Here is a 26883-nt window from a genome sequence, read left to right as displayed (position 1 = left end):
TCATGTGGAACAACTGTAGCATTCCCATATCTAAAGAGGAGAGAGTTAAGGGGAAAGGACCTGTGTTGTGAGTGATTTCTTCATTTCTTGAAAGATCCATTTTGGGAATCAATGTTTATATCTGACTAATAAGAGACATCGTACTATAGAGGTAGAGTCCTAGGCTTGAAGTCAAGAAGGACCTTGGTTCAAATCCTGCTTCTTACAGGTAATAACCATATATAGAAGGGAAGCTAGATGGTGTAGTAGATAGAGCACTGAGCTTCAAATCTGGAAGACTCATTTTCTTGAGTTCACATCTGACCTTGGACACTACTTGTGTGACCCTGGGCAAGTCAATTAGCCCTGGTTCAGTTCTTCATCTCTAAAAAAGGAGAAAGAAATGGCAAACAACTCTGGTATCTTTGCCAAGAAAACCCCAAAATAGGGTCATGAAGAGAAAGACACAACTGAAACAACTGCACAACAATAAGTTTATGGGCAAGTCACGTAATGTTTCTAAGCTTCATTTTCCTTATCTGTAAAATGAGAAGATTGCAACTGAGATCCTTTTCAGCTATTAGTCTATGACGCTGAAGTTATCATCTATGATTCTAAAGTCAACCTTAGTTTCCTTGTATGTAAAATAGTAAGGCTTGGACCAGAGACCCTCTAATGTGCCTTCCTGTTGTAAATCAATGTTATTCTTACAACAAAGCAGCTCAGATACTACTGATTCTTTTTCAACTGAACCTCTTCCTACCAACCTCCCAATCCCCCACTACTCCCACACAGAAGAAAAACAGAGAAGGCCCAAATGATTGACATTTTATTGCCTTGATTTTATGAGAACTGTTGCTAATGAATTGATAGCAATGCAGAGGACAGTCATTTGACAAATCAATTATGAAAGATTTTTAAAAATATAAATGTATAACCAATAGCTCCCAGCTATTTTATCATAAAAATACAATTTAGAAAATACCAGGTTTCCTGAGATATGGGCAGGCAGTGTCAGATGCCACTAAAGAGATGTCCAGGTTTGGGGTTTTTGGTTTTGCAAGTTGATGGGTATAGAAAGACTCCTATGAACTGATGCTAAAGGAAGTAGGCAGAACTATGGAATAATACATACAATGATTATACCAGGATAAATGGAAGTAGCCAAATTAGAACAATGAAATCTAAAGGCTTGAACACAATGATGACCAAATTTGGTCTCCAAAATAAGACTTGAGAAAGAAACTTCCTTCTTAACAGAGATAGGGGACTATCAGCATGCAACAATGCACTGAATATCAAGTTTTCGGATTTAATGATACATTTTGCTGAACCCCCCCCCCCTTTTGGTTTATTCTTTGATAAAAGAGATAGCTAGGGGTGGGGTAAGGTGGGGAAGGAGGAGCAAACACACTAGAAAATGTAGGTGATATAAAAGCAAAGGATATTATTTAAATATATATCAAAGAAAGTAGATAGGGTGCTCATTGTAGGTTACTGAAAACTGTTTCCTTGTCTGGATGGAGAAGCTAAACTGGGGGTCTTTTGTTTCTGATTAGCAGTTTAGCCTTTGGAGGATATCTATGAGGGCTTTGTTCCTCCTCCCCTCCCAGATAGGAAGGCCTCAATTTAGGAATCAGGGTCTCTCTCCCTAACTCCCTTGCACCCTCAGGGTGCTCTCCAGAGGGCCAGTTGCCCAGGCTCATTTACTGGATTTGCTGAGTCACAACCACTTGCTGACGCAAGAATTTTTTCTCCAACAGAGGCTTTTTTTTTTTTTTTGCCTTCAGCCAAATTGCTGGTGTTATAAGTAATTCACTGATTCACTTATTCACTTGCCGGATCCCCTGGCAGTTGCCTGGCCTGACACCTTGTATTTCATCAGTAAACTGTCCCTAAAAAAATAGTCTGAATTCTCAGATCTCCATTAGATTAATAAATAAAGTCTTCCTGGCTTGGCCTGCTCTGTGCTCCAGCCCTGAGAACCTTCCTCTAAAGATCATTTTCATAGAATGGTCTCCAAAAGGAGCCTCTTTCTGTGACTCAGTTGCTGAGTTGTCTTCACTGACCCTCTGTTAAACCCCTCAGAAATATGTGTGGAAATAAAAATTCCTGGGTTTGAGTCATAGGAGTTGAGTTCAAATCCTTTTTTTTTTTTTGCAAGGCAAATGGGACTAAGTGGCTTGCCCAAGGCCACACAGCTAGGTAATTATTAAGTGTCTGAGACCGGATTTGAACCCAGGTACTCCTGACTCCAGGGCCAGTGCTTTATCTCCTGCACCACCTAGACACCCTGAGTTCAAGTCCTAGTGGTGTCAGGGGTTTTTATGGTACTGTGGAAAGAAAAATAAACTTAGAAATTACAGGATCAGAGATTTAGAGGCAAAAAGGACCTCACAGACCATCTAGTTGAATCCTTTCATTCTGTAGTTAAAGGAACTGAGGCCCAGGGAAATAAAGTGATTTACTCAAGGCCATATGGAAAATTAGTGTCAGAGGTGGTTTTGGAACAGATTCTCTGAATCCAGAGCTATTACTCTTTCCACTGAGGCTTGAGTTCTGAGTTCAAATTATAGCTCAGTCACTCACCTATATGACCTTGGGTAAGTTTCTTTAGAGTAAAAATGAAGAGAGTAGAGTAAATGACTTCTAAAGTCCCTTTCAAGTGTAGTAAATAATAACTAACATTTAATACAGCACTCGTATAGCACTTTCATTTAAAAATTATTTTATATATGTTCATTCCGTTTATTTTTACAACAACCCTGAGAAGTAGATACCATTTATTATCCCTGTTTTACAGAGGGGGAAAACTGAGGTTGAGAGAAGTTAATGACTTGCCCAGGGGCACAGATCTACTAAGTATCTGATGAAGGATGTGAACTCAGGCTTTTCAAATGTTAAATTCAGTTCTATATCCATTGTTCCACTTCTCTACACTTTACCTGTGTGACCTTGTTACTCAGCCTCTCTGAATTTTATTCTTCTCATTTGTAAGATTCAACCCTCCTCATTCTTAGGGGATTGAATTACATGATCTCTGAAGTCCTTCCAACTTTAAATCTCACGATCCATGAATTATAAACTAAAGGTGGAAAAAAATTTAAATAATAGCATTTCAAATGCTTTAGCTTCACACCCTCTCTAACCATCTACTCCAGCCCCCTCACAGTCTTCCCTTTGACTTGCTCCTCTCCATCTGGACCAGCATCCTTTATTTTACATCTCAGACTTGAACCTCCATTTTGAGTCTACCACATCCAGGCTCCATCCCAGAGGGAGTTAATCTGATCTGTCTTGTTACTGCTCCCAGAGTCCAACTAATGGCCCTATAGAGCAACCCTTGTCATTTTACATATGAGGAAACTGAGGCTCAGAGATGTTAACTATAGGGTTAACTATAGGTAGATGACTCCTTAGAGATCATTTAGTTTCAATCCTCTCATGAAGAAAATGAGTAAATTGTTTATGGATTTATAGTTGTTATTGTTCAGTTGTGTCTGACTTTTTGTGACCCCATCTGGGGTTTTCTTGGCAAAGATATTGCAATGATTTGCCATTTTCTTCTCTAGTTCATTCTGCAGATGAGGAACCTGGGACAAACAGGGCTAAGTGACTTGCCCAGAGTGACACAGCATTAGCTGTGTCTGTGGCCCTATTTGAACTCAGGTCTTCCTGATTCCGGGTCTGGCATGCTATCAACTATGCCATCTAGATTAAACTGATTAATTAATGACCAAAAAAGAGCAAACTAGCCAATTTAACCTACTTTCTTTACTGGCTGGCCTTAGACAACTTACTGAGCTCCAGTTTCATATTCATTCAAATACCTCACTTCCTAGTTCACCTCCTCAGAAGAAAACTCCTTTCCATAGTTGCTTCTCTTCTAAGTGTTGTCTTCTTCCTTCCAAATGTAAGTCCTAGGGGAAGAGACAAACTCTTTTAAAAATATTTATATCCCCAACACTAAGCATTGCTCCTGGAACACAGTAAGTGATTAACAAATACTTTTCAGTTTAATTCATTAATTCATTCAATGAAAGAATAGCCATAGATCATAATGTAAGTAATATATTTCAAGGCTAACCACAGCCTTTCCTCTATCTTTTTACTTTACCTTCCTCTCTTTCCATCTGGATGGCTTTTCTATTTTCTCTTTTTCTTTAAAAAAAAAAGTCTTCCTATGTTTCCTTAAGTGTAGTAGGAGTCATAGAATTATAGAATCAAAGATTTAACATTAGAAGAACCCTTAAATGTCACCTAATTCAACTTCATTTTACAAATAAGAAAAATGAGATTCAGATGTTAAGTGACTTGCTCAAGGTTACACAGATGAATAGTAGAGCTACTCATATACTGTGATTTCAAATACAATGCTCTTTATCTCCCCATGTTCTTTTACAGGTTTTACAATACAGGCAGTAATGATAAGGGGCCTGTCCACAAGCAGAACACCATAATTGATCTCCTTACATTGTTTCTTCCTTTTCTAATTCATCCCACAAATAACTATTAAACTGATAATCCTTTATTTTTTAAAAAAAAACTGTTATTGATTTTTTAATATTGATTTTTAACAAAACTTTGAGTGCTGAATTCTCCTTTCTCCTTCAACTTTTCCTCTCCCATTGAGAAGACAAGAAATTTATTAATTATAACATGTGAAATTATGAAAAATATTTATTAGCCATGTTGCAAAAAAAGCAAGAGAAATAAAATAAAAAATTATGCTTCAATCTACACTCAGACTTCATCTTTTTTGTCAAGGTAGATCACATTTTTCATTTTAAGTCCTTTAGAATTGTCTTGAGTCATTAGGACTATCATTCATAGTTAATCATCATTACAATATTGCCCTTATTGTGTACAATGATCTCCTGGGTCTACTCACTTCACTTTGTATCACTTTATTAAAGTCTTTCCAAGTTTTTCTGAAACCATTCTGCTCATTTCTTAGTTCAATAATATTCCATCACAATCATATACAATAACTTGTTCAGTCATTCCCCAATTAATAGACATCCCCTCAGCTTCCAATTTCCAGTGCCACCACCAAAAGAACTGCTATTTTTTTTATACTCATAGGTTTTTTTTCCCCCCCTTTTTATAATCTCTTTGGATATAGATCTAGGAATGGTATGGCTAGAAAAAAGGATATGCGTAGGGTTTTTTTAAATTTTTTTTTAGTTCTTTGGGCATAGTTCCAAATCTCTCTACAGAATTGTTGGATCAGTTTATAGATCTATCAACAATACAATATGTCCCCCAAATTGATATTCCTAAAGCACATGTCTGACCATATCAGTCCTCTCTAATCAAGAAACTTCTTGGGTTCTTCATTGCTTTTGGGTTCAAAACTATTCCATTTAGCATCCTAGGTCTGGAATGTTGCTCTCAGTAACTTCAATATCCTATCTCATAAATTCAGAAAAAAAGAGTTGTGGAGACAGCATGGGGGTAGAGAAAGAATGCTAGACTTGGGGTCAAAGGTTCTGGGTTCAAGACCCACTCACAACTTATTATTTGTTTGACCTTGGTCAAGTCCTTTGCCTTCTCTGGGCCTCAGTTTTCCCCTTTGTAAAATGAGGGGGGCCTATATACAAGGTTCTTAGCCTTCTTTACCTCTGATACTTAGAATCCTCAGCTCCCATCCATACTCAGCTCAAATGTCAATTCCTTCCTTGAGTCCTATAGATTTTAGATTTTTTGGTGTCTTCTCCCAATCTCTGTGTATTTGCTGTATATATATTTAATCTGTGAACATTTTTTCTCTCTCAATAGAATGTAAGCTCCTTGAGGGTAAGGATTGTCTTACTAGATATTTGTATCCTCAGTGGTTGGCTCATAATAGATGTTTAATAAATGTATAATGGTTGATCTAGTCCAACTCCTTCAATTTAACAGATAAAGAATTGAGACCTAGAAGGGTGACACTGATTTACCAAGATGAGATTTGAATCCAGGTCTTCTGACTCCAAGACCACTGAGTTTTCTATTGGACCCTTAACACCCACTTAAAACTTCAAAAGAACCCAAATATAATGAATGGCTTTATAGAATGGAAGGACCCACTTGAAATCAATATACCAAGGTTCTGGTCCTGGCTTTGCCATAGCTTTCTTTGTCATCCTGGCTAAGTCCTTTCCCTTTTCTGGGTATATATAAGAGTTACCCTAGATGATTTTTAAGGTCTCTTGCAGCTCCAATCTTTTAGAAATCTGTGCATTTTTCTCTCCCTCTGTTCCTAAGTGTCTGGCTAACTGAGGATCTTTTACCTTCCTGCCTCTCCATCCTTGCTCATTCTCAGCTCCCTTCCTCCCTCACTCCTTCTAGGCCACTCTGTCTTGGCAGTTGGCTTTATAGGCACTTTTATTAGCAGATAAATCAGCTGTAATGCAAAAGGAAGTGGTGCCCTGGTGAGAGTCTGGCTTTTGTTTCTGGTCCTAGCACACATCCCTGGGCACTAGCTCAGTTCTCTCCCCAGCTCACGGACCGTTCCTCCCACTCCATTATTAACTCCCAGCAATTTGTTTTTCCATGTTTCCTTTTGCTGTTGGGCAGCAGCTGTGTTGGAGTCTTGGGGATGGGTTTCGTTTGGTGATTAGTTACAGCAACTGGGGGTGTTTTCTTCCTTCCTAAGCTCAGTCTTTTAGCACTCTTCTCTAGGCAAAAATCACACACCTTTTTTTCTTCCCTCCTGAACTGGGAGTGAGGATTGGGGGTTGAGGATTGGGATTGGGTTCTAGGTCAAGTGGCTGGTTCTGAGTACCACTTTCTGCGGTGTACCTAGGTAGCCCTTTTGCTTGCCCCACCCTCGTTGTGCTACTGAACTGATACTTATAAATGACTAACACTCTCTGTCTCTGTTATTCTTCTCCTTTGCTCTCTTCATAACTTCAATATCCTATCTCATAAATTCAGAAAAAAAGAGTTGTAGAGACAGCATGGGGGTAGAGAAAGAATGCTAGACTTGGGGTCAAAGGTTCTGGGTTCAAGACCCACTCACAACTTATTTGTTTGACCTTGGTCAAATCCTTTGCCTTCTCTGGGCCTCAGTTTTCCCCTTTGTAAAATAAGGGGGGCCTACATACAAGGTTCTTAGCCTCTTTGTGTGTGCCATGATTCCCTTTGGCAGTCTGGTGAAACCTATGGACATTTTTTGAATATTTTAAAAGGTATAAAATTGTATACTTTTATGTAATATGTATATATGTATAAGGGAAACCAATTATATTGAAATGAGTTGATTAAAAGATTAAAAAATTTATAAACTCAAGGTAAAGTATATGTCTCTGAATAATGTCATCCCTACTTATCACTGTGTGACTTTAAGTAACTTGACCTATTGGGGTTTCCATTTTTTCATCTGTAAAATAATAGTTCTGGACAAGATCATAAGATTTAAAACCAGAAATTAGAATTCATCTAGTCCTAGCCCTCCAATTTTCAGAAAAACTTTCTGTCTACAGAGCTTGAGTGACTTGTCCAAAGTCACACAGGTAGTAAGAAGCAGAGCCAGGATTCATATTCAGGTCATATAGATTCAAATGGAGCATTCTTTCTACTCAGGCAAATTGCATCTCTGTCTTGATGTCTCAAGTCCCCTCAAGGGCTAAGTCTATGATTCTCAGACAAAGGCCTATGCAGTACTCATCCCAGTACTAATCACACATTTCAAAGGACGTGAAATTTTTGTGGGGCAGACTCATGGAGGGTTCTAGAAGGGCTCTCTTCCTGCTGTCTGTTGGCCTAGAGGTCTTGAGGACTTGGTCAGGAATTGCCAATGAGCCTGACCTTTGGATTCTCAGAAGCAGTAGAGGAAACAGATTGTGGAAGAGTTCAAGGGAGAGAAGGCTTTTTACTTTAAGTCTGTGAAGCTACAGAATGAAAAGTGCTTGTTTGTCATCATGGTGCATTTTCCTAATGGATGTTTCTTCTTAAATGCCACTCAAGAAATTACTTTGTTCTTGATTTTCAAAATGGGCTTGATATTGAGCATCATAATGTGCTGAGGAAAAGAATCCAAGAATCATCAGATTTGTCTTCTTCCTTATTACTTTATGAGCTAATCCTTAGCTCCTGTTCCTTGAAACCAGTTTTGTCTCTTTTTGAGGTGACACTTGCCTTCAGCTCCAATATGATGCCTTCTGGGAATGGAGCAAAGCAGGTGATCTATATCTCTATTAGGAGTAGAAGACCCCCTATTTCTGATTATATGTGTCCCTTAGTAGCCCACCAGTTAAAGAAGACTGTAGACTCATATTTAGTAGTAGGATTTCTGTCATTCTGATGGTCCTCCTGTTGGCCAGGTATCAAAAGTTCAAATAAAAATAATAAAAATAATAATAATAATAATAATAATAATAATAATAATAATAATAATAAATTTCTTTAAAAGTCCTTTAAAGTTGAAAAAATGCCATATTATCTATCATTCATTTAAACCTCTCAATAATCCTGGGAAATAGATACAATCACTGTTCCCACTTTACAGATGAGGAACATCAGAGACATGAAATGACATACTGTGGTAACACAAATAGCAAAAAAAAAAAAAAAAAAAGGTAGAATTTGAAGCCAGATCTTCCTGGCTTCAAATGAGGGGTTCTATCTATGCCCTTGCCTCTCTCTCTCCCTGGCCTTTTTCTCTACTTGCAATCTCTGAAACCTAACATGAATCAGTCAACAAGCATTTGAGAACACAATAAAAGAGTGAGACACTCACTGACCTCAAAGTTTCTGGACCAAGAGACCAAGTTTATATTTGCCCTCAGTCTCAGAAGCCTCAGTTGTAAAATGGATTCAACCTTATTCACACTGGACATGGTGTAGTGGATAGTGTTGAACCTGGAGTTAGGAAGACTTGGTTCATATCCTCCCTCTAACACTTGTTAGCTATGTCACATGGAAAGTGACTTTACCTTTCTGGGACTCAGTTTCTTTAGCTTTAAAAAAGAAAAACAGACTAGATGGACTAGAAGTTCCTTTCCAGCTCTGAATTTCTGATTTCATGTTGCTGCACTCCTATAATATTATATAACTTCTAAAGAAAAGCAAAGCAGATCCAGCATCTACTGGAAGGGAATTCGGGAATGCCTACTTTGGAGTGTTCCACAATGTGTTGTTGCAGAAAGTTGGCAGGCACTTTGTGAAAGTGTTGGGGAACACTCTGTTCATCAGGTTCTGCTGGGGACAGCTTGGCTGGGGGCAGGGAGGGAGTATAGGAAAATGAAAGACGGTCCTTCTGTCGTTGTAAGCTGAACTGCATATGGCGAATGAATCTGTCCCGGCCAAAAGGTTTTCATTTTACTTGCAGGGGGTAGTAATTGGGAAAGTGTCTGACCCTGACACCGTTCACTGTTCAGGGAGTTATTTATGTCTGAAATGATGAGAACTCCACCACTCCCCCCTTCATCCCCTACCCTCTCCCCTGCATCCATAACATAAAATGTGTGAGGAAGTGGTCCAAATACCAGCTTGCATTTCTGAGTCAGGATTACTGCTGTCATGAGTGTGTTCCAGACCTCCATCTATCTTCAGCTCAGACTCTCTTTCCTGTCACTATTGGAACATTGATTTCTAAGCACTTAAGTTCCCCCGACTACAGCATACCACATGTGTGTATATAGTTTTGGAGACAAGAGTGTTTTTTTTTTTAAATGTTCCTCAAGCTCATAATCACTCTTTTCTGTATTAATTTTTTACATTTTAAAGCCTTAGATAAGTCTAGCCCTTGTCCCTCATTGTGTTTGGGATAGTTTCCTGTGTGTAGACCCTGGATGGTTCATCTTAAATGCCAGACTGAGGAGTTTGTAGTTGGAGACACTGGAGGCTTTTGAGTAGAGTCAGATGCTTTAGATGAAGACTTTTGGATGTGTGAGGGAAGAAAGTGGAGGCAGGTAGGAAAAATAATTAGGAAGATATTATAGTTAGGGAAGAAACAACAAAGGCTTGAACTTAGGTGGTGTTTACACAAGTGAAGCGACAGATACGAGAGGAGTATGGACAAATATTGGCAGCTAGTTGGATATGGGGATGAGAGTCAAGAGTCAGAGATGATCCAGAAAATATAAATCCAAATGACAAGTAGGATGGAGGTGCTATCAACAGTTATAGGAAAGTTGAGATGTAAGGAGTATTTAAGGGGAAGATGGTAGCTTGTATTTTGGATATTATGACCTTGAGATGTCAGTGGGACATCTAGGTAAGGAAATAGACTTAGAGAAAGGAAGTAATTTTCCCAAAACACATTGGTATTAATTCCTCTCTTCAATATGTGAAGGTCTGTCATGTAGAATGGGGTGGACTTGTCCTTTAGAACTCAAGCAGTTGGAAATAGGAATCAGTGGGTTGAAATTAGAAAGATAGGGATTTTTTCCCCTCATTATCAAGAACTTTATATAACTTTCCAAAAAATGAACAGTTGCCACAAAGACTCACAGAATGTTGGAGAAGAAGGAACATATGTATTGAATGATCATTTTTAAAGCTGTCTCCCACCTTTATTATGTATACAGTTTTAGTCCCTCATTTGAGTTTCCACGGACATTTTAAACTGTATGCTCCATGGGCATTTCAAACATGTCCCAAACTAAGTAAATTCTCTTTGGTTTAAATTTAACAATTTTCCTAACTTTCCCATTTCAGTTGAGGTTGCCCTACTTCTAGTCTCACTTTGGAGTCCTTTAAACTTTAAAAAAAAATTTTTTATTTAAAATTTTGAGTACAAAATTCTATCCCTCCCTACCTCTCCATTCCATACCTGCGATGTTAAGCATTAAGATGTAGGTTAATACATGTGCAATTATGTAAAACATTTCCATATTAGTCATTTCATATAAGAAGACTTGAATGAAAGAAAAAAGTAGAAATATGATTCAGTCTGTATTCAATCAATATCAATTCTTTCTCTGGAAGCAGATAGTGTGTATATATATATATATATGTATACACTCTTCATCTTTAGTCTTTTGGGATTATCTTGGATCATTGTATTGCTGAGCATATGAAATCATTCACATTTCTTCATCAAATAATATTGCTGTTACCGTGTACAATGTTCTCCTGGTTCTGTTCACTTCACTTTGCATAAGTTTATATAAATCTTTATAGGTTTTTCTGAAATATTTTTTTTTATAACACAATGATATCCCCTCTCAATCATAAAACACAGGTTGTTTAGCCATTTCCCAACTGGTGGACATTTCTTCAATTTCCAATTCTTAGCATCCACAAAAAGAGTTGCTGTGAATATTTTTGTACAAATAGGTCTTTCCCCTGTTTTTGGATGTCTTTTGATTATAGACCTAGTATGCACAGTTTTTATAACCTTTTGGCCATAGTTCCAATTTGTTTTCTAGAATGGTTGTGTCATTTCACAACTCTACTAACAGTTCATTAATATACCAGTTTTCTCATATCTCCTCCAACATTCTTTTTTTTCATATTAGTAATTCTGGTAGATGTAAATGGTTTTAATTTGCAGTTTTTGATCAGTAGTGATTTAGAGAATGTTTTCTTATACCTATAGATAACTTTGTTCACTTTGTCAGAAAACTGCCTATTCATATCCTTTGATCATTTATCAGTTGGGGAACTACTTGTATTTTTAGAAATTTGACTCAGTTCCCTATATATTTTGGAAATTATGCCTTGAATTATCAGAAATACTTATTGCAAAAAATTTCCCCACTTTTTTCTGCTTTCCTTATAATTTGGATTGCATTGATTTTATTTGTGCAAAAAGCCTTTTTAATTTTATATAATCAAAATTATCTATATTCTTTATATCTTCTTTGATCCAAAATTCTTGCCTTATCCATAAATCAGGATAATTATCTTTTTAATTTGCTTCTGGTATCACCCTTTATGTGTAAATCATATACCCATTTTGACCTTATCTTGGTATAGGTTATGAGTTGTTGATCACATATTGTTTTCCAGTTTCCCCAGCAATTTTTCTCAAATAATGAGTTTTTGTTCCAAAAGCCTGAATCTTCAGGTTTACTATTGTGTAATTTGTATTTAATCTATTCCATGGATCCACCATTATTTCTTAGTACCAGATTATTTTGATAATTACCACTTTATAAGGACAGTTTGAAATCTGGTATGGCTAAACTACCTTCTTTTGCATTTCTTTTTTCATTGATTCCCTTGATATCCTTGAGTTTTTGCTCTTCCAGATGAATTTTCTTATTATTTCTTCTAGATCTATAAAACAAATTTTTGATAGTTTAATTGATATGGCACTGAATAAACAGATTAATTTAGGTAGAATATCATTTTTATTATTATGGCTTGGTTGACCCATGAGCAATTAATATTTTCCATTTGTTTAGCTCCAACTTTATTTGTGTGAAGTATTTTATAGTGGAGTTTGGCTTGACAGATAAACTCCCAAGTTTTTTATATTATCTACCATTTAAAAAATTTTTTTTTGTAAGGCAGTGGGGTTAAGTGACTTGCCCAAGGTCACAGAGCTAGATAATTATTAAATGTCTGAGCCTGGATTTGAACTCAGGTACTGCTGACTCCAGGGCCAGTGCTCTATCCACTGTGCCACCTAGTTGTCCCTATCTATAGTGTTTAAATGGAATTTCTCTTTCTATCTCTCGCTGTTGGATTTTATTGATAATATATAGAAATGCTGACGATTTATATTGGTTTATTTTGTATCCTGCAGCTTTGCTAAAGTTGTTAATAATTTCAAGTAGTTTTTAATTGATTCTCTAAGACTTTCTAATTTGCAGAGTGAGAGTTTCTTCATTGCCTATTTTAATACCTTTAATTTATTTTCTTCTCATTGCTATAGCTAACATTTACTGTATAATATTAAATGATAAAGGTGATAATGGACATCCTTGCTTCACCTTTGCTTATATTGGAAAGGCTTCTAGTTTATCCTCATTACAGATACTGCTTACTAATGGTTTTTAGATAAGTAAGTTCTCATTTTAAGTAAGTTCCACTTATTCTTATGCTCTCTAGAGTTTTTTTTAATAGAAATGGGTGCTTTATTTTGTCAAAGGTTTTTTCTGCATCTATTGAGATAACATATGATTTCTATTGGTTTTGTTATTGATATGATCAATTATGTTGATAGTTTTTCTAATATTGAACCAGTCTGGCATTCCAAATCCCACTTGGTCATTGTAAGATCCTTGTGGTATATTGCTATAATTTTTGTGCTAGTATTTTATTTAAGATTTTTTGCATCAATATTCTTTAAGGAAATTGGTTTATAATTTTCTTTCTCTGTTTTGGTTCTTCCTAGTTTGGGTATCAGTACTATATTTGTGTCATAAAAGAAATTTGCCAGGACTCCTTCTTTGCCTGTTTTTCCAAATAGTTTAAATATACTCTTGAGATTAATTGCTCTTTAAATTTGCTTGTGAATTCATCTGATCCTGGGGATTTTTCCTTAGAAAATTCATTGATGAACTTATCCATTATCTTTTTTCTTTAAAAATACTTTTAAAGTATTTTACTTCTTCTGTTAATCTGGTTAATTTATATTTTTATAGATCTTAATTCTTTTCACTTAAATTATTAATTTTAATGGCATATAATTGGGCAAAATAGCTCCTAGCAATTCTCTTAATTTCCTCTTTGTTGGTGGTGAGTTTACCTCTTTCATTTTTGAAACTAGTAATTTATTTTCTCCTTTTTTAAAAAAAAACTTCAAAATAAACAGTGGTTTAATCTATTTTATTTGTTTTTTCATAAAACCAGCTTTTAGTTTTATTTGTTAATCCAATAATTTTCTTACTTTCAATTTTATTAATCTCTCTTTTGATTTTTAAGATTTCCAATTTGATGTTTAGTTGGGAATTTTAATTTGTTCTTTTTCCAGTTTTTTATTTGCATGTCCAATTCACTGATCTGCTTTTTCTCTAGTTTATTGATCTAAGCAATTAAAAATTTTCCCATAAATAATGCTTTGACTGCATTCCATAAATTTTGATATGTTATCTCATTGTTGCTATTTTTAAATGAAATTAAATTGTTTCTATGATTTTTTCTTTGACTTGTTTTTTAAAATTAGATTATTTAATTTCCAATTTATTTTAAATCTCTTTTTATTGTTTATTATTGAATGTAATTTTCATCACATTATGACTTGTAAAGAATGTGTTTACTATTTTTTCATTTGATTGTGAGGTTTTTGACATCCTCATATGGGGTTATTTTTGTGTAGATGTCATATATTGCTGAGAAAAGGTATGTTCCTTTCTATTCCAATTCAATTCAATTTTCTCCAAATAGCTCTCATATCTATCTTTTCCAGAATTTTATTCACCTCCTTAATTTTTTTTTGTTTATTTTTTTGTTACATTTAAAGTTGAGGATCCCCACTAGTACAATTTTAACTCATTCAACCTCTCCTTCAAAAATTTAGATGCTATAACATTTGGTGCATACATGTATGGGGTTGATATAACTCTATTGTCAAGATATAGTTTCCTTCTTTATCTTTTTTAATTAGATCTATCTTTGCTTTTGCTTTGTCTGAGATCATGATTGCTTCCCCTGCTTTCTTTGTTTCAGCTAAAGCATAATGAATTCTACTCCAGTCCCAATGTGTTTCTTATAAACAAGATTCTGGTAGGATTCTAGTTTTTAGCATATTCTCCTATCTGCTTCTGTTTTAAGGATCAGTTCATCCCATTTGATCTTGATGTTTGTCCTTCATTCTCAAAGAAGACCATGACAACAGGGAAGGTGATGTCATGATAAGCACATGAATTGGATATTGGGGGGGGGCTATGCTAAGTCACCACCTCACTTTCTCCTCCAGAGTTATCTGGGTCCAGTGGCCAGATATGAATCAGGATGACTGGAGATGGGTCTGGATACCAGGCAATCAGGGTTAAGTGACTTGCCCAAGGTCACATAGCTAGTAAGTGGGAAGTGTCTGAGGTTTGATTCAAACTCCTGTCTTTCTGACTCCAAGACCAATGCTCTATACTACATTTATAGTGATAACTGTGTTTTCCTTCATGGTATTTTTGGCTTGTTTATTTCCCCCTTTACCCCATACCCTTTCCTTCCTCACAAATGTTATATTTTTGATCATCACCTTCCCCAATCTAACCATGCTTCTGAGTCTCCCCTACCCCTTCTGCTAATCTTGTCCCTTTTAATTTATAGCATAAGACAGATTTCTTTATCCAACTAAGTGTGTATGTTATTCCCTCTTTGAGTCAATTTTGATGAAAGTAAAGATTTAATCTTTGCCCACACCTCTTCCCTTTTCTTCTCCCCAATATAATAGTTTTTCCATGCTTCTTTTATGTGGAATAATTTTCCCATTCAAACTTCACCCTCCTTCTTCCAGTGCAATTTTCTTTCTCACTCCTTTATTTAGTGTTTGTTTATTTATTTGGATATCATCCCATCAAAAGTCACTTTGTATCCACAGCCTCTGTCTACATAATACTCCTAATTTCTCTTATTTTAAAAAGTCAAGTTACAAATATTTTGTCATATAGAAATATATACAATTTAACCTTATTGAATTTATGTTTTTTCTTTCTTGCTTTTTTTTTAACCTTTCCTCTTTAGTCTTGGATTTAGAGGTCAAAATTTTAATTCAACTCTGGTCTTTTAATTAGAAATGCTTGTAAGATTTTTATTTCATTAAATATTCATTTTTCCTCCTGAAAGATTATATTCAGATTTTTCTGAGTAGATGATTCTTGGTTGTAATCCTAACTCCTTTGTCTTCTGTTTTATCATATTCTAAGCCCTCCAGTTTTTAATATGGAAGTTACTAAATCCTGTGTATTTCTGACATTTCAATTGTTTCCTTTTTGGGTGCTTATAATACTTTCTCCTTGATCTGTGAGCTCTGGAATTTTATCATACCGCTCCTGGTATTTTCATTTGTAATCACTTGCCCTCTGGTTCTACTATATCAAGGCACTTTTCTTTGATAATTTCTCAAAATATGTTATCCAGGCCTTTTTTTTAAAATAATCATGTCTTTCCTGTAGTCTCATATTTCTTATATTCTCTCTCCTGGATCTATTTTCTAGGGTAACTGTTTTTCCTAATGAAAAATTTTATAATTTCTTCTATTTTTTAACTTTTTAAATTTTATTTTATCTTATTTTGATGTCTCATAGAGTCATTAATTTCTACTTGTTCAACTCTAATTTTTAAGGAATCATTTTCTTCAATAAGCTTTTACCTTTTCTTTTTCATTTGACCAATTCTTGGTCTTGAAGTGAGAAGGACTTTTATTCAAATTCTATCTCAGATTCATGAGTGTCCTCTGTGACCTCAAAAATGTCCCTTAACCTCTCTATACCTCAGGGCAACTTTCTAAGATTATAAATTGAGGAATAGTTTCAAATATGCATTGACAGTGGGAGTTAATTTGGTGAAAATTACCTACTTCAATAAAATCAAAGGTTCAGATCCTCCGCTTCCCTAAAAATTGAATTTGCTTCCTGTGCATGCCTGTTATTTACCTCAATGTTCAAGGGCAGTGACTGTTTTGCTGTTTTCTCCAGGTGCTATGCCTAGGCCAACACCAGAACCATAGAATGTACTCAATAAATGTTTGTTGAATGAATTAATGAGTGTGCATAAAGAGACCAATTCCCTCATGTTATTCAGGAAATGATTTGACTAGTAGAACATAAAAAAGGTAAACATGACAGAGAATACATAAGGAGCTTATTCTTTATATGTAACCCCTAAGGACTTTATTTTCACTTGGTGTAGTTAGAGAGCATCTACTTAGAGGACATGAATTTAAGTCTTATGTTGGAATGATCTTAAAAGAAGAATGGAAGGATGAAAATGAGGGATAGACTGGGAGAATGTCGAAGAAATAGAGAGAATGAGAAAATTATCTCATGTAAATGAGGCATACAAGGAAGAGTTTATACAACGAAGGGGAAAATAGAGGGAGTGATGGACATTGCTTGAACCTGAACTGATTCAGGAATGAAAGAATATATGCACAAATATATGTGTGTGTGTGTGTGTGTGTGTATAAAATTATACAGGGAAGTAGTAGGAAAAGGGAATAAGAGGAAAGTGGAGGGAGAGATAATTTTAATTACATAAAAATTAAAAAGCTTGTGCACAGACAAGGCCAATATAGCCAAAATGAGAAGAAAAGCAGAAAATTAGGAGAAGAAGCAGGAAGTTTCTTTATTAAAGGACTCATTTCTCAAATTTATAGGGAAATTTATAAGAATAAGAGCTATATCCCAATTAATAAATCATCAAGAAAATAAGTAGCTTTCAGAGAAAAAAAATCAAAGCTATCAATAGCTATACAAAAAGGCTCTAAAATATTATTCATTAGAGAAATGAAAATTAAAACAACTCTTAAGTACCACCTCATACCCATCAGTTTGGCTAAGATGACAGAAAAGGAAAATGACAAATGCTGGAAGGGACTATGAAAATAAGTATAGTAGTAAACTACTGATAAAACTGAGAACTAGTCCAACCATTCTGGAGAGCAATTAGGAACCATGTCTTCAAAATGATGAAATAGGGCGTTATCATTTCACACAATAACACTATTAGGTTCCCAAAGGGATCAAAGAAAATGGAAAAGGACCATAAACACAAAAATGTAACAGTTTTTTTGTGGTGGCAAAGAATTGGAAATTAAGGTGATGATTATTAATGGGGAATAGCTGAGCAAGTTATAAATATGAATGTAATAAAATATTATATGATGTAAGAAATGTTGAAGGGAACGGTTTCAGAAAAATCTGGAAGACATAAATTGATGTAAAATGAATTGAGCAGAACTAGGAGAACAATTTATGCAGTAACAACAATAATTTAAAAATAATCAAAGGGGCAGCTAGGTGGTACAGTGGTTAGAGCACCGGCTCTGGAGTCAGGAGTACCTGAGTTCAAATTCCACCTCAGACACTTAATAATTACCTAGTTGTGTGGCCTTGGGCAAGCCACTTAACCCCATTGCCTTGCAAAAATAAAAAAAAATAATCAAAGATGAAAGACTTAGTAACTGTGAACAATAACAATTATTTACACAATTTCAAAGGACTCAAGAAATTCTTTCCCCTCTTGAGATAAAGACTCATAGCCACAGTATGCAGATTGAAGCATTTTCTCTCTCTTTTTTTCTCTTCTCAGAATATAACTACTGTGTTTTGCATGACTTCCAGTCTAATGAATATTGTATTTTCAATGAGCAGGGAAGGGGGTGGAAGGAGGGAGAGACTTGGAACTGAAACTTTTTTTTAAATGACAGACCTATTTTTGAACCCAACTCTTTAGACTTCTAATTCAGCAATTACCCCAGTCTATTGTAGCTGCCACAAGCCTGACAGATGACTTCTGTCTTGGTCAGACCAGGAGATATTGGAGCTTCTGCACCTTTATTCTTAACCACCAGGACCATGTACCCAAATAGACTTTCAATTCATATATTTTGAGTGCTTAAGTAAAATATTGTCCTTTCTCTTCCAAGCATGGGCTTTTCTGCTTAGGGAGAAAGATCTGGGCATGGGAAGGGGCTCTTTCATTTTTTTGTCACAGGTAAACTAAGGTGTTTGAGCAACAGATTGAACAGTCATACTGTGAGTTCTCTTTAGGTTAGGTGGGATGCACCTACTGGCAATAGGATGCAGACTGCCAACTTGATATGTTGATTGGGCAAAACCAACAGTACTCCTTCCCTGTAGCTTTCCAAGACTAAGCATGGATGATGAATTCAGTGTTGTTTTTTTGTATTGGTTTCAACTATCTATTTGGAAGTGAGATCAAGGTTTGTGAGCATGACATCTGGATCTGCAGTCTTTCTTGGCTATGCCTTCAATGATGTTGGGCTAAGGAACACTCATAAGTTACACCATGAAATATAGCCAGGATCACTCAAAAATCTCCAGCAATCCAAAGATCATGATGTTTGAAAAGTATATCTGAGATGTCATATTAAATAAGAAATGGTTGGAACTTGGTCAGATCTGGGCAGGGCCTCTCCCTGAAATGTGATATACTAGAAAGAGTGTTGACTTTGAAGGAGACTTCGGTTTGAATTCCAGGTTTGAGTTTCCTCCCCAGATGAGCTTGGGAAAGTCATTTCAGTTCTCTAGGCCTCAGTTTACTCATCTGTAAAATAAGAAGCTTGGGCTATATGATCTTGAAAGTTTTTTTTTCTAGTTCATAAGCTATGAGTCTATGACCTGATCTTGCCTCAACTCTGAAGAAGAATGAACTGAGGTGTTGGCTTGTGGGGCTCATTTCCCCACTTCAGGCTCAGGTGATAAAAAGACTCCTATAAATCTAAGCAGAAATGTCAAAAAACTAATTTAATATTGTCGTACTTCTGGAGCTCAGGGCCCAGCAGAGATGGCCCTTGAAGAATATTTATCCAGCAGAGAGTCAGTCCTCTGGGGCAGGAGCTCTTCAGTAATGTTTTGGCTGATGTGTAGATCTAATAAATTAAATCTGTTAGATCATCACTGTTATATTCCTTAGACAAGCACTTCTAACGTAGATTAGAAAGGAACTTAAGGGGATTAAAAGCTTCTCTTAGAGAAAAACAATGTTTTAGATGGGAAATCCACTTACCAATATGAATTTCAGGAGAAACACATGTCTTCTTTAATGTGTTTCTACTGCTTGAAGATGCTGGTGTTTTCCCCATGCCTCTCTTGCTCTGTTTTGCATAAGTTATAATATATATTTTGTTCAGTGTGGCAAGTCTCTTGGAGAGATTGATGGATTCCATAAAGTTGCATGAAAACATTTCTTCTTTGTTCACGAGGGGAAAAAGTGTCTAATGGATTTGGAGTATTAAATAGCGTCAATTTAGATTGTAAGGCAAGGAGTCTGTGGAAGATATCAGCTTCCACACACCAGAGAAAGCCTACCTGTACAAAACTGGAATAGAGGCAATTTTCAATTATCTACATATGGATTATCTGAAATAAGTTTGATTAAAACAAATATTTCTTCTTTCACCCAGCAGGCTTTTGGAGCCATTTCTTTGCTGCCAGTCATTTTGGGTTCAGGAATGGAAAGCCATTTTAATAGTCCGATCCAAATATAATTTGGAAAGCAAACCTGCTGCTGTTTCTGAAAAAAAAATTCCTAATTCAGTGCCAAATCAAATGTAATTACTTTTGGGAGGAGGTTATTTGATATTTGGGATTTTCCTTACCATTAAAATGAAAAAGTAGAAAGCTGACTACCCAGAGTTGTATGCAAATTCTGAAAGTCGATTCAAGTCGATTTCTGGAGGGGTGGATCCAAAGAGCAATGCATTTCTTCTCTGAAAACCAAGGTGATTGACCTCCATGTATGTCACTTGGGCATTACTATGATCTCTTGGGATTCACCTGGGTAATATCTAGCTGGGGATCTCACAGGTATACTATTAGTCCTCCACATATATACTACTCCATGGAGCTGTCTTTTTTCTTTTTATTTTCATTGAAGTATTACTGAAGCTTTTTGCTTTTGATATCACAGACAATGTAAAGAGCATTATTTCTGGGTAGAGGACTGGTCAAATTCTGCCTGTGAAGTATAATACCTGTGAGACTTTGAGAAGTCATTTTATCACCCTGAGACTCAGTTTCATCTTCTGTAAAATGAGTGGATTAGATTAAATGTTCAGGTCAATTTATTACTTATATGAACACTTCCTCAATGTTCCCCTTCCGCAATTGAAATGTATCGTGGTACAAAGCAAAAAGTGAAGCAAAATCAGCTGACAAAATTAGTTACTATTGATGGTAAATCTTATTCTTTCTTGCTTCTGAATCTTTGCTCATACTGTTCCCAATAACTGCAGTATTCTCTATCATCTGTTGAATTTCTATCCATCCTTTAAAGTCTAGCTCAAATGTTGTCTCCAGTAGGAATCCTTTTCTGATTCCTTCCTCCTGACCACTACCCTCCATAGTGAACAAAAGCCCTTCCCCATTGAGACTTTACCTTCCTTTCAAGGGGAAGGCACTTGATTTGTAACTTAAGGTTTTAAATGATACCTCTTGTTTATACAATGGTAATTTCTCATTATTCCATCCTACTCCAATATAGATCCCTCCCTATAATAGAAAAACTAACGTAGATTAGAAAGGAAGGGGAGGTCATTAGCAAAATGACTTTCTTAGATAGCATGCAAAAGATTGTATGTTCTCTATAGGAAAAGAAGTATGTTTCAGCATGTATCCTCTGAGATCATCTGTCTTTTAGTGTTACTTTAATTTATATTAATGCAGTATTGATGTGTGGTCACTTGACTCTGTTCTTTGTATCTGTTTTTACAAGTCTTTCCAAAATTTATTTGAATTCCTCATATTTGTCAGTTCTTATGGCTCCATATTACATTCATGTTTTAAAATGGGTCCATCTATTCTCCAATCAATGAGCAGCTGCTTTGTTTTCAGTTTTGCTGATATAGAAATGGCATATATATATATGTTTACTTACATATACACACACAAATATATACACAGGGATATAAGGTGGTTTCCACTTTTGGTGTCTTTAGAATAAATGTTGGGGTGGCTAGGTCATGCAGTAGATAGAGCACCCACCCTGGAGTCAGGAGTACCTGAATTCAAATCTGGCCTCAGATAATTAATAACTTAATAATTATCTAGCTGTGTGGCCTTGGGCAAGCCACAACCCCATTTGCCTTGCAAAAAGCTAAAAAAAAAAAAAAGAATAAATGTCTAACATTTGATTCAGAACTATCTAGGTCAAATGTTATACATAATTTGATAATTCTTATAATTCCAAATAGTTTTCAAGAATGTTTACATCAATTCATAACTCTATCAACAATGGAGCATGTTATTCCATAGTCCATACAATATAAATCCTGTCTGATCATTCTCTCTCTCTCTTTCTCTCTTTCTCTCTTTCTCTCTCTCTCTCTTTTTTTTTTTTTTTTTTTTTTTTAGGTTTTTGCAAGACAAATGTGATTAAGTGGCTTACCTAAGGCCACATGGCTAGGTAATTATTAAGTATCTGAGGCCAGATTTGAATCCAGGTACTCTTGACTCCAGGGCGGGTGCTTTATCCGCTGAGCCACCTAGCCGACCCTGTATGATCATTCTTGATAACTTTTTAATTATGAGGAGGAAAAATGCCTCAGAGTTGTTTTAATTTGTATTTTAATAGAAATATGATTTGAAATATTTTCTGAGACTGCAAATCTTTTGAACATTTTGTAGCTTTTGACCTATCTATGGGGAAATTATTTTGTCTCATAAATTTGTATCAATTCCCTTTATATCTTGAATATCAGACTTTTAAAAATTCCTCATTTAGACTCTCTTTTTATTCTATTTATTGATTCATTGGAGGCAGTATGGGGCAATGAGTAAGGAGCATCCTATATTTGAAGTGAGAAAAGCTACTTAATAGCTGTGGCCTTGGGCAAGTCACTTAAGCTATATTGGTTTCCTTTTCTTTATCTGTTAAAATGAAGGGATTAGATGACCTCTAAATTCTTCTATTTCTAAATCTGTAATTTTTTTTTTAAGTTTTTGCAAGGCAAATGGGGTTAAGTGGCTTGCCCAAGGCCAAACAGCTAGGTAATTATTAAGTGTCTGAGACCAGATTTGAACCCAGGTGCCAGCTAGCTGACCTAAATCGATAATCTTATGTATGTATTTTGACTTGCCCCTGTTTTATGTACTTAGTATATATTATTTTATATTAGAATTATTTATATATGTGCCTCTCTACTAGATTAGGAACAACATATATGTTATATTTGTCTTTGAATCTGCTGAAGAAGTATTTTGGAATGGCATAACTTATTACTTCCATTGAATTAAAGAATAGTGGTTGAGGAGGTGTAGACATCACAAGGCTTTAGCTTCCTGTCTCACTGTCTCAGACCAGTAGAAGTTGGCATTGATTCCTTTCCTTAAGATTTGGAATCACCTCGATCAGATGTTTTCCTTTTGTAACTTTAAAAAAAAGAAAAAAATTAAGACTGTATTAAAGGGGAAAAGATTTTGAATTAGTCAAAAGTCCTGGGTTCAAATTCTGATTCCATTTCTTATTAGTTAAGTGACCCTGATCCAAGAACTGTAGGGTCTGTGGACTTCATTTTCCTTGCCTGTAAAACAAATGGATTGTACTATGAACTCTAAGGTCTCTTTTGGCTCTAAGTCTCATAAACTCTCCAGAGAGTATCAGTCCTGAGAGATCCTTTGCCTCAAAGGTTGGTTCCCTCTAGCCTACTGGAAAGAAAGGGAAAGTAGGGGTCAAAAATCTTCCTGGATACCTCAGGAGATCCAGGCAGCTCTTGGTTTCTGGCCTGAGCCATTTGGATAATTTTCTTCCCACTGATGCCTGCCCTTGCTGGAAAATGTTGTGCTAGAGTCTTTCTTAGTTTTAATTACACTTTGAATGGTAAGAGCCTGGCTGTCAGCAGCTCTTCTAAAATTGTTTTAATTGAAGTTCCATGAATCCTAGGGAGTTCAGATTGAGTTCATCTCTGAGCCCATCCTGATTTCATTAAAGATTTGATCTTTCTTTTTTCACCAATAAAACATTTATTATAGTTATCTGCTTCGGAACCATTTTCTTTCTTTAAAGAAAAAAAAGGCAGTCTCATCTTCATGCCAATAAAATTCAGGAATCATCTCTTGATTTTTCTGGCATGCAATTGAGAGAAATGAAAAAAATGTTTAATCTCATTTTAAAGGCAATTCCCATTTGAGAGGACATTTGAATTTGCAGGCTAGGTAGGGTTTTGCGAATTGGCTGAACTCGTTTGATTTAAAGGGGAAAAAAACTTTTATTGATGCCCTTTGTTTTTATATCACAATCATTTCTGGAAATATCATGCCCTCAGGCTTTCCAAATGAACCTTTTGCTCCTTGTAGTAAAAGAAAATAATTAAGTAAAACCAGCTGATACTATAACCCCATTTGACAATGTCTACAACATTCTGCTCTCACAATCTCCCTCTTCTCTGCTGTGAAAAACAGTGTATTTTATTATTTGTTCTCAGGGACCATGATTGTCTTTTCGACTTCATAGAGTTCATTTTACTTTTAGAGATCTCTTTGTTTATATCATTGTTGTCATTGTGGATCTTCCTCTTTTGGTTCTGCAAATTTCATTCTGCATCAATTTATACAGATCTTCCTGGGGCCGATTCTTAAGAACTACTTTCTTAAATACAGGTAGAGTTTTTCCTAGTTTGTTTTTATATTTTATGTATCAGTGGAATGAGAATGTCTCCCAATACCAATTAGGGATCTATGAATCCCTTAAGGAAAGTAAGTTATGGGCAGCACAGTTATTATCATTATGTAACAATGACAAAGAAATAAAAGTTTTTAGCATGGAAAAACTTCTTGGCCTCCTGAGTTATGAATTCACAATTAATGATTACAAAACCCTCCTGGCACAGTTCTCGCTTCTTCCTCATGTTCAGGCTTCTGCTCTTAGATTAGATTAGGGTCTATCTGTTATGCCACATCCTTTCCAACCCTCCCCATGCTTGTCTCCTTGTAGGGCAGTCTGAAGTCCTTCAACATTTGGGTTAAGATTCCAGCTGCAGTTCTTTCCCGAACTTTGTTTCATGTCTATAATATACTTAAAATTCACTAAATGACAGTTTATAATATCATTATCTACAGTTAAAGATATTATAACTTCAAAAATGAAAAGAAAGTGTAGCCATATGTGGAAATGCATTATTTTGTGCACTTTTAACCCCCCTCCCACCCCAATCCTTTCAACTGGACCAGACAGGCAGCAGTAAGAAAATCATATGTCTGTGAAAGCAGTTGGCAATTTTAGCTCCCCCAGTTGTCATGAAAGGAAATGGGGCTATTTAGATGGTAAATATCAACCTAAGACTAATTTATTCTTCTTTATAAAAATTATTTTGGAACCAGATTCCAATATGTTCTTTATTACATGGTTTGATAATTCAGTGATGCTCCCCCCTCCCCCCCAAAACACATGAACTGATTCAAACCTTCACTCCAAAACAGCCCTCGGGTTATTAGGAACAGCATGGATGGAGTATGGATTAGGTTTAAAAGTAATAAAAAAGTAGACCTGTTGGTTAGGTGAAAAATTCACTATCAGATTCCTGAGTGCTGCCTTTCTTTTCATGTGCAAACTGCAGTAAATGAGCCATTTAATTCAACAAATCCAGAGTTCTGATCCACCAGAAATAGAGACTTGGGTTAGTTCAATTTGTAACAAATGATCTCCATATGATCAAAGTCCCGCGAGCTGATTTCAACATGCTGCTTAAATTAGTCTAACACCAAAGTCTTTGGCTCAGAGACAGTATTTGGAATGTCTTACCAGAAGAAAAATTCCTCTCCACACATGGTTCTAATATCATGGCATGGCAGCTTTGCTTTTTAATGGGCTGACAAGAGGCCTCGGCGCTAACTTTCTGACTCCAAAAAGTCCTCGTGCTGTCACCCGCAAACCAGCTAGGATAATTTTTCCTTGGCTTCCTTATTAAAGCCTGAATGAAGGGATTGTGTGGCTTTCTTAATGTCACTCGGTCTGTTTGCCATAAATTCAGGCCCTCACGATGAAAGCTGCACTTATATTTCTCGGGGAAATGGAATCAAGGAGAATGCACCCGGGTTCACAATAAATAACCAAGCGTGAGTTATTAAGTGAATTTCATATACCAGGGCCTTATTACATCAGCAGTTTAGATAATGGCTTCTGAAAAAATATTTCTCTGCCGAAACATAAAGAAGAGAGGGTATCGGGAGGGCGCCTTGGCTGACAGCCATAGACAGCCAGAGTGAGAACTAAATAGGCAGTCTTTCCAGAAATGGAATATTTACATTTTTTGCATGCTGCTGCCTTTTTGTTTCTACAAGGAGAAGAGTGGTCAGCCTGCCAATGTGACATACATCTTTGTGGCCTCTGGGACTACAATTATTTGTTTGTTTGTTTGTTTGTTTGTTTTACTAAAGGAAGATGTTGGCTTATGTGCCTAATTTTAGAAGATGCTCATTATGTTGCTTCTAAACCACATATTTTTCAGAATTTGTTGTTCCATGAAAATAAACCACATGTGTGGCTGGCTTACAGGCCAACCATTATACCAACTTCCCCATGGTTCAGGGTAGTTCAGAACCTTGAGGTGTTGGTGGGGACTGGTCTCCTTATTCAGTATTTCCAACTTGTTTCCAAGCACTTAGGGGTTAGGGAGACTGGCCCCACCTTTAGTTACCTTATCTCAAGATAACATGGCTGAATTTGGGATGTTTTCTGGGGAGATTTCAGCGTACTGAAAAGGGAACAAGAATAGTCAGGGGCCCAGCTCCTTTTCCTTGGTCATGCCTCATCTAGAAGCCAGCTGTAGGGTAGCCATTCAACAGCTGAAGTAAGAACCATTCAATGGGCAAACTGCAAACCCCACAGATCCTCTGTAACATGAGCAGGGCAGGTGCATAGGCCTTCCTAAGTAGTGGTGGCATGCTGAATTCAGAGCCCAAGACAATATGAATTTGGGAGTGGGAAAAAGGATGGACAATGTTGGCCTGTGAAGCAAGATTCATCTCCACAAGACTAGTAAGTGGTGATGATGTCTTAGGCTACTTAGTTCTTGAGCTTAGCTCTGTTCCCCCCCCCCCCCCCCATTTTCAAGGACAACTGCCTTTTTCTTTCCCTGATCCACTGACCACGTGGTATCATGTTAAAAGTACTGGATTTGTGGTAAATGGAGGGTTCTGATTCCTGATTTTTACACATATATTATCCCATGATTCTATTCCTTTCCCAACAATGACTCTGGACTAGGGATCAGGAGAATGTCTGGTAAAGGTCTGGAAACTTTAGCCAGGAACCCTGCTTGAGTGCCCCTGATCCCCTCTCTCATCACCACCATTCACATATCATTGCTCTGCTCATTCATGACTTAATAAACACCTATAA

The sequence above is a fragment of the Macrotis lagotis genome, chromosome 1 (assembly GCF_037893015.1).
Source record: "Macrotis lagotis isolate mMagLag1 chromosome 1, bilby.v1.9.chrom.fasta, whole genome shotgun sequence".
Taxonomy (NCBI): domain Eukaryota; kingdom Metazoa; phylum Chordata; class Mammalia; order Peramelemorphia; family Peramelidae; genus Macrotis; species Macrotis lagotis.
Note: the sequence above shows the minus strand (reverse complement) of the source record.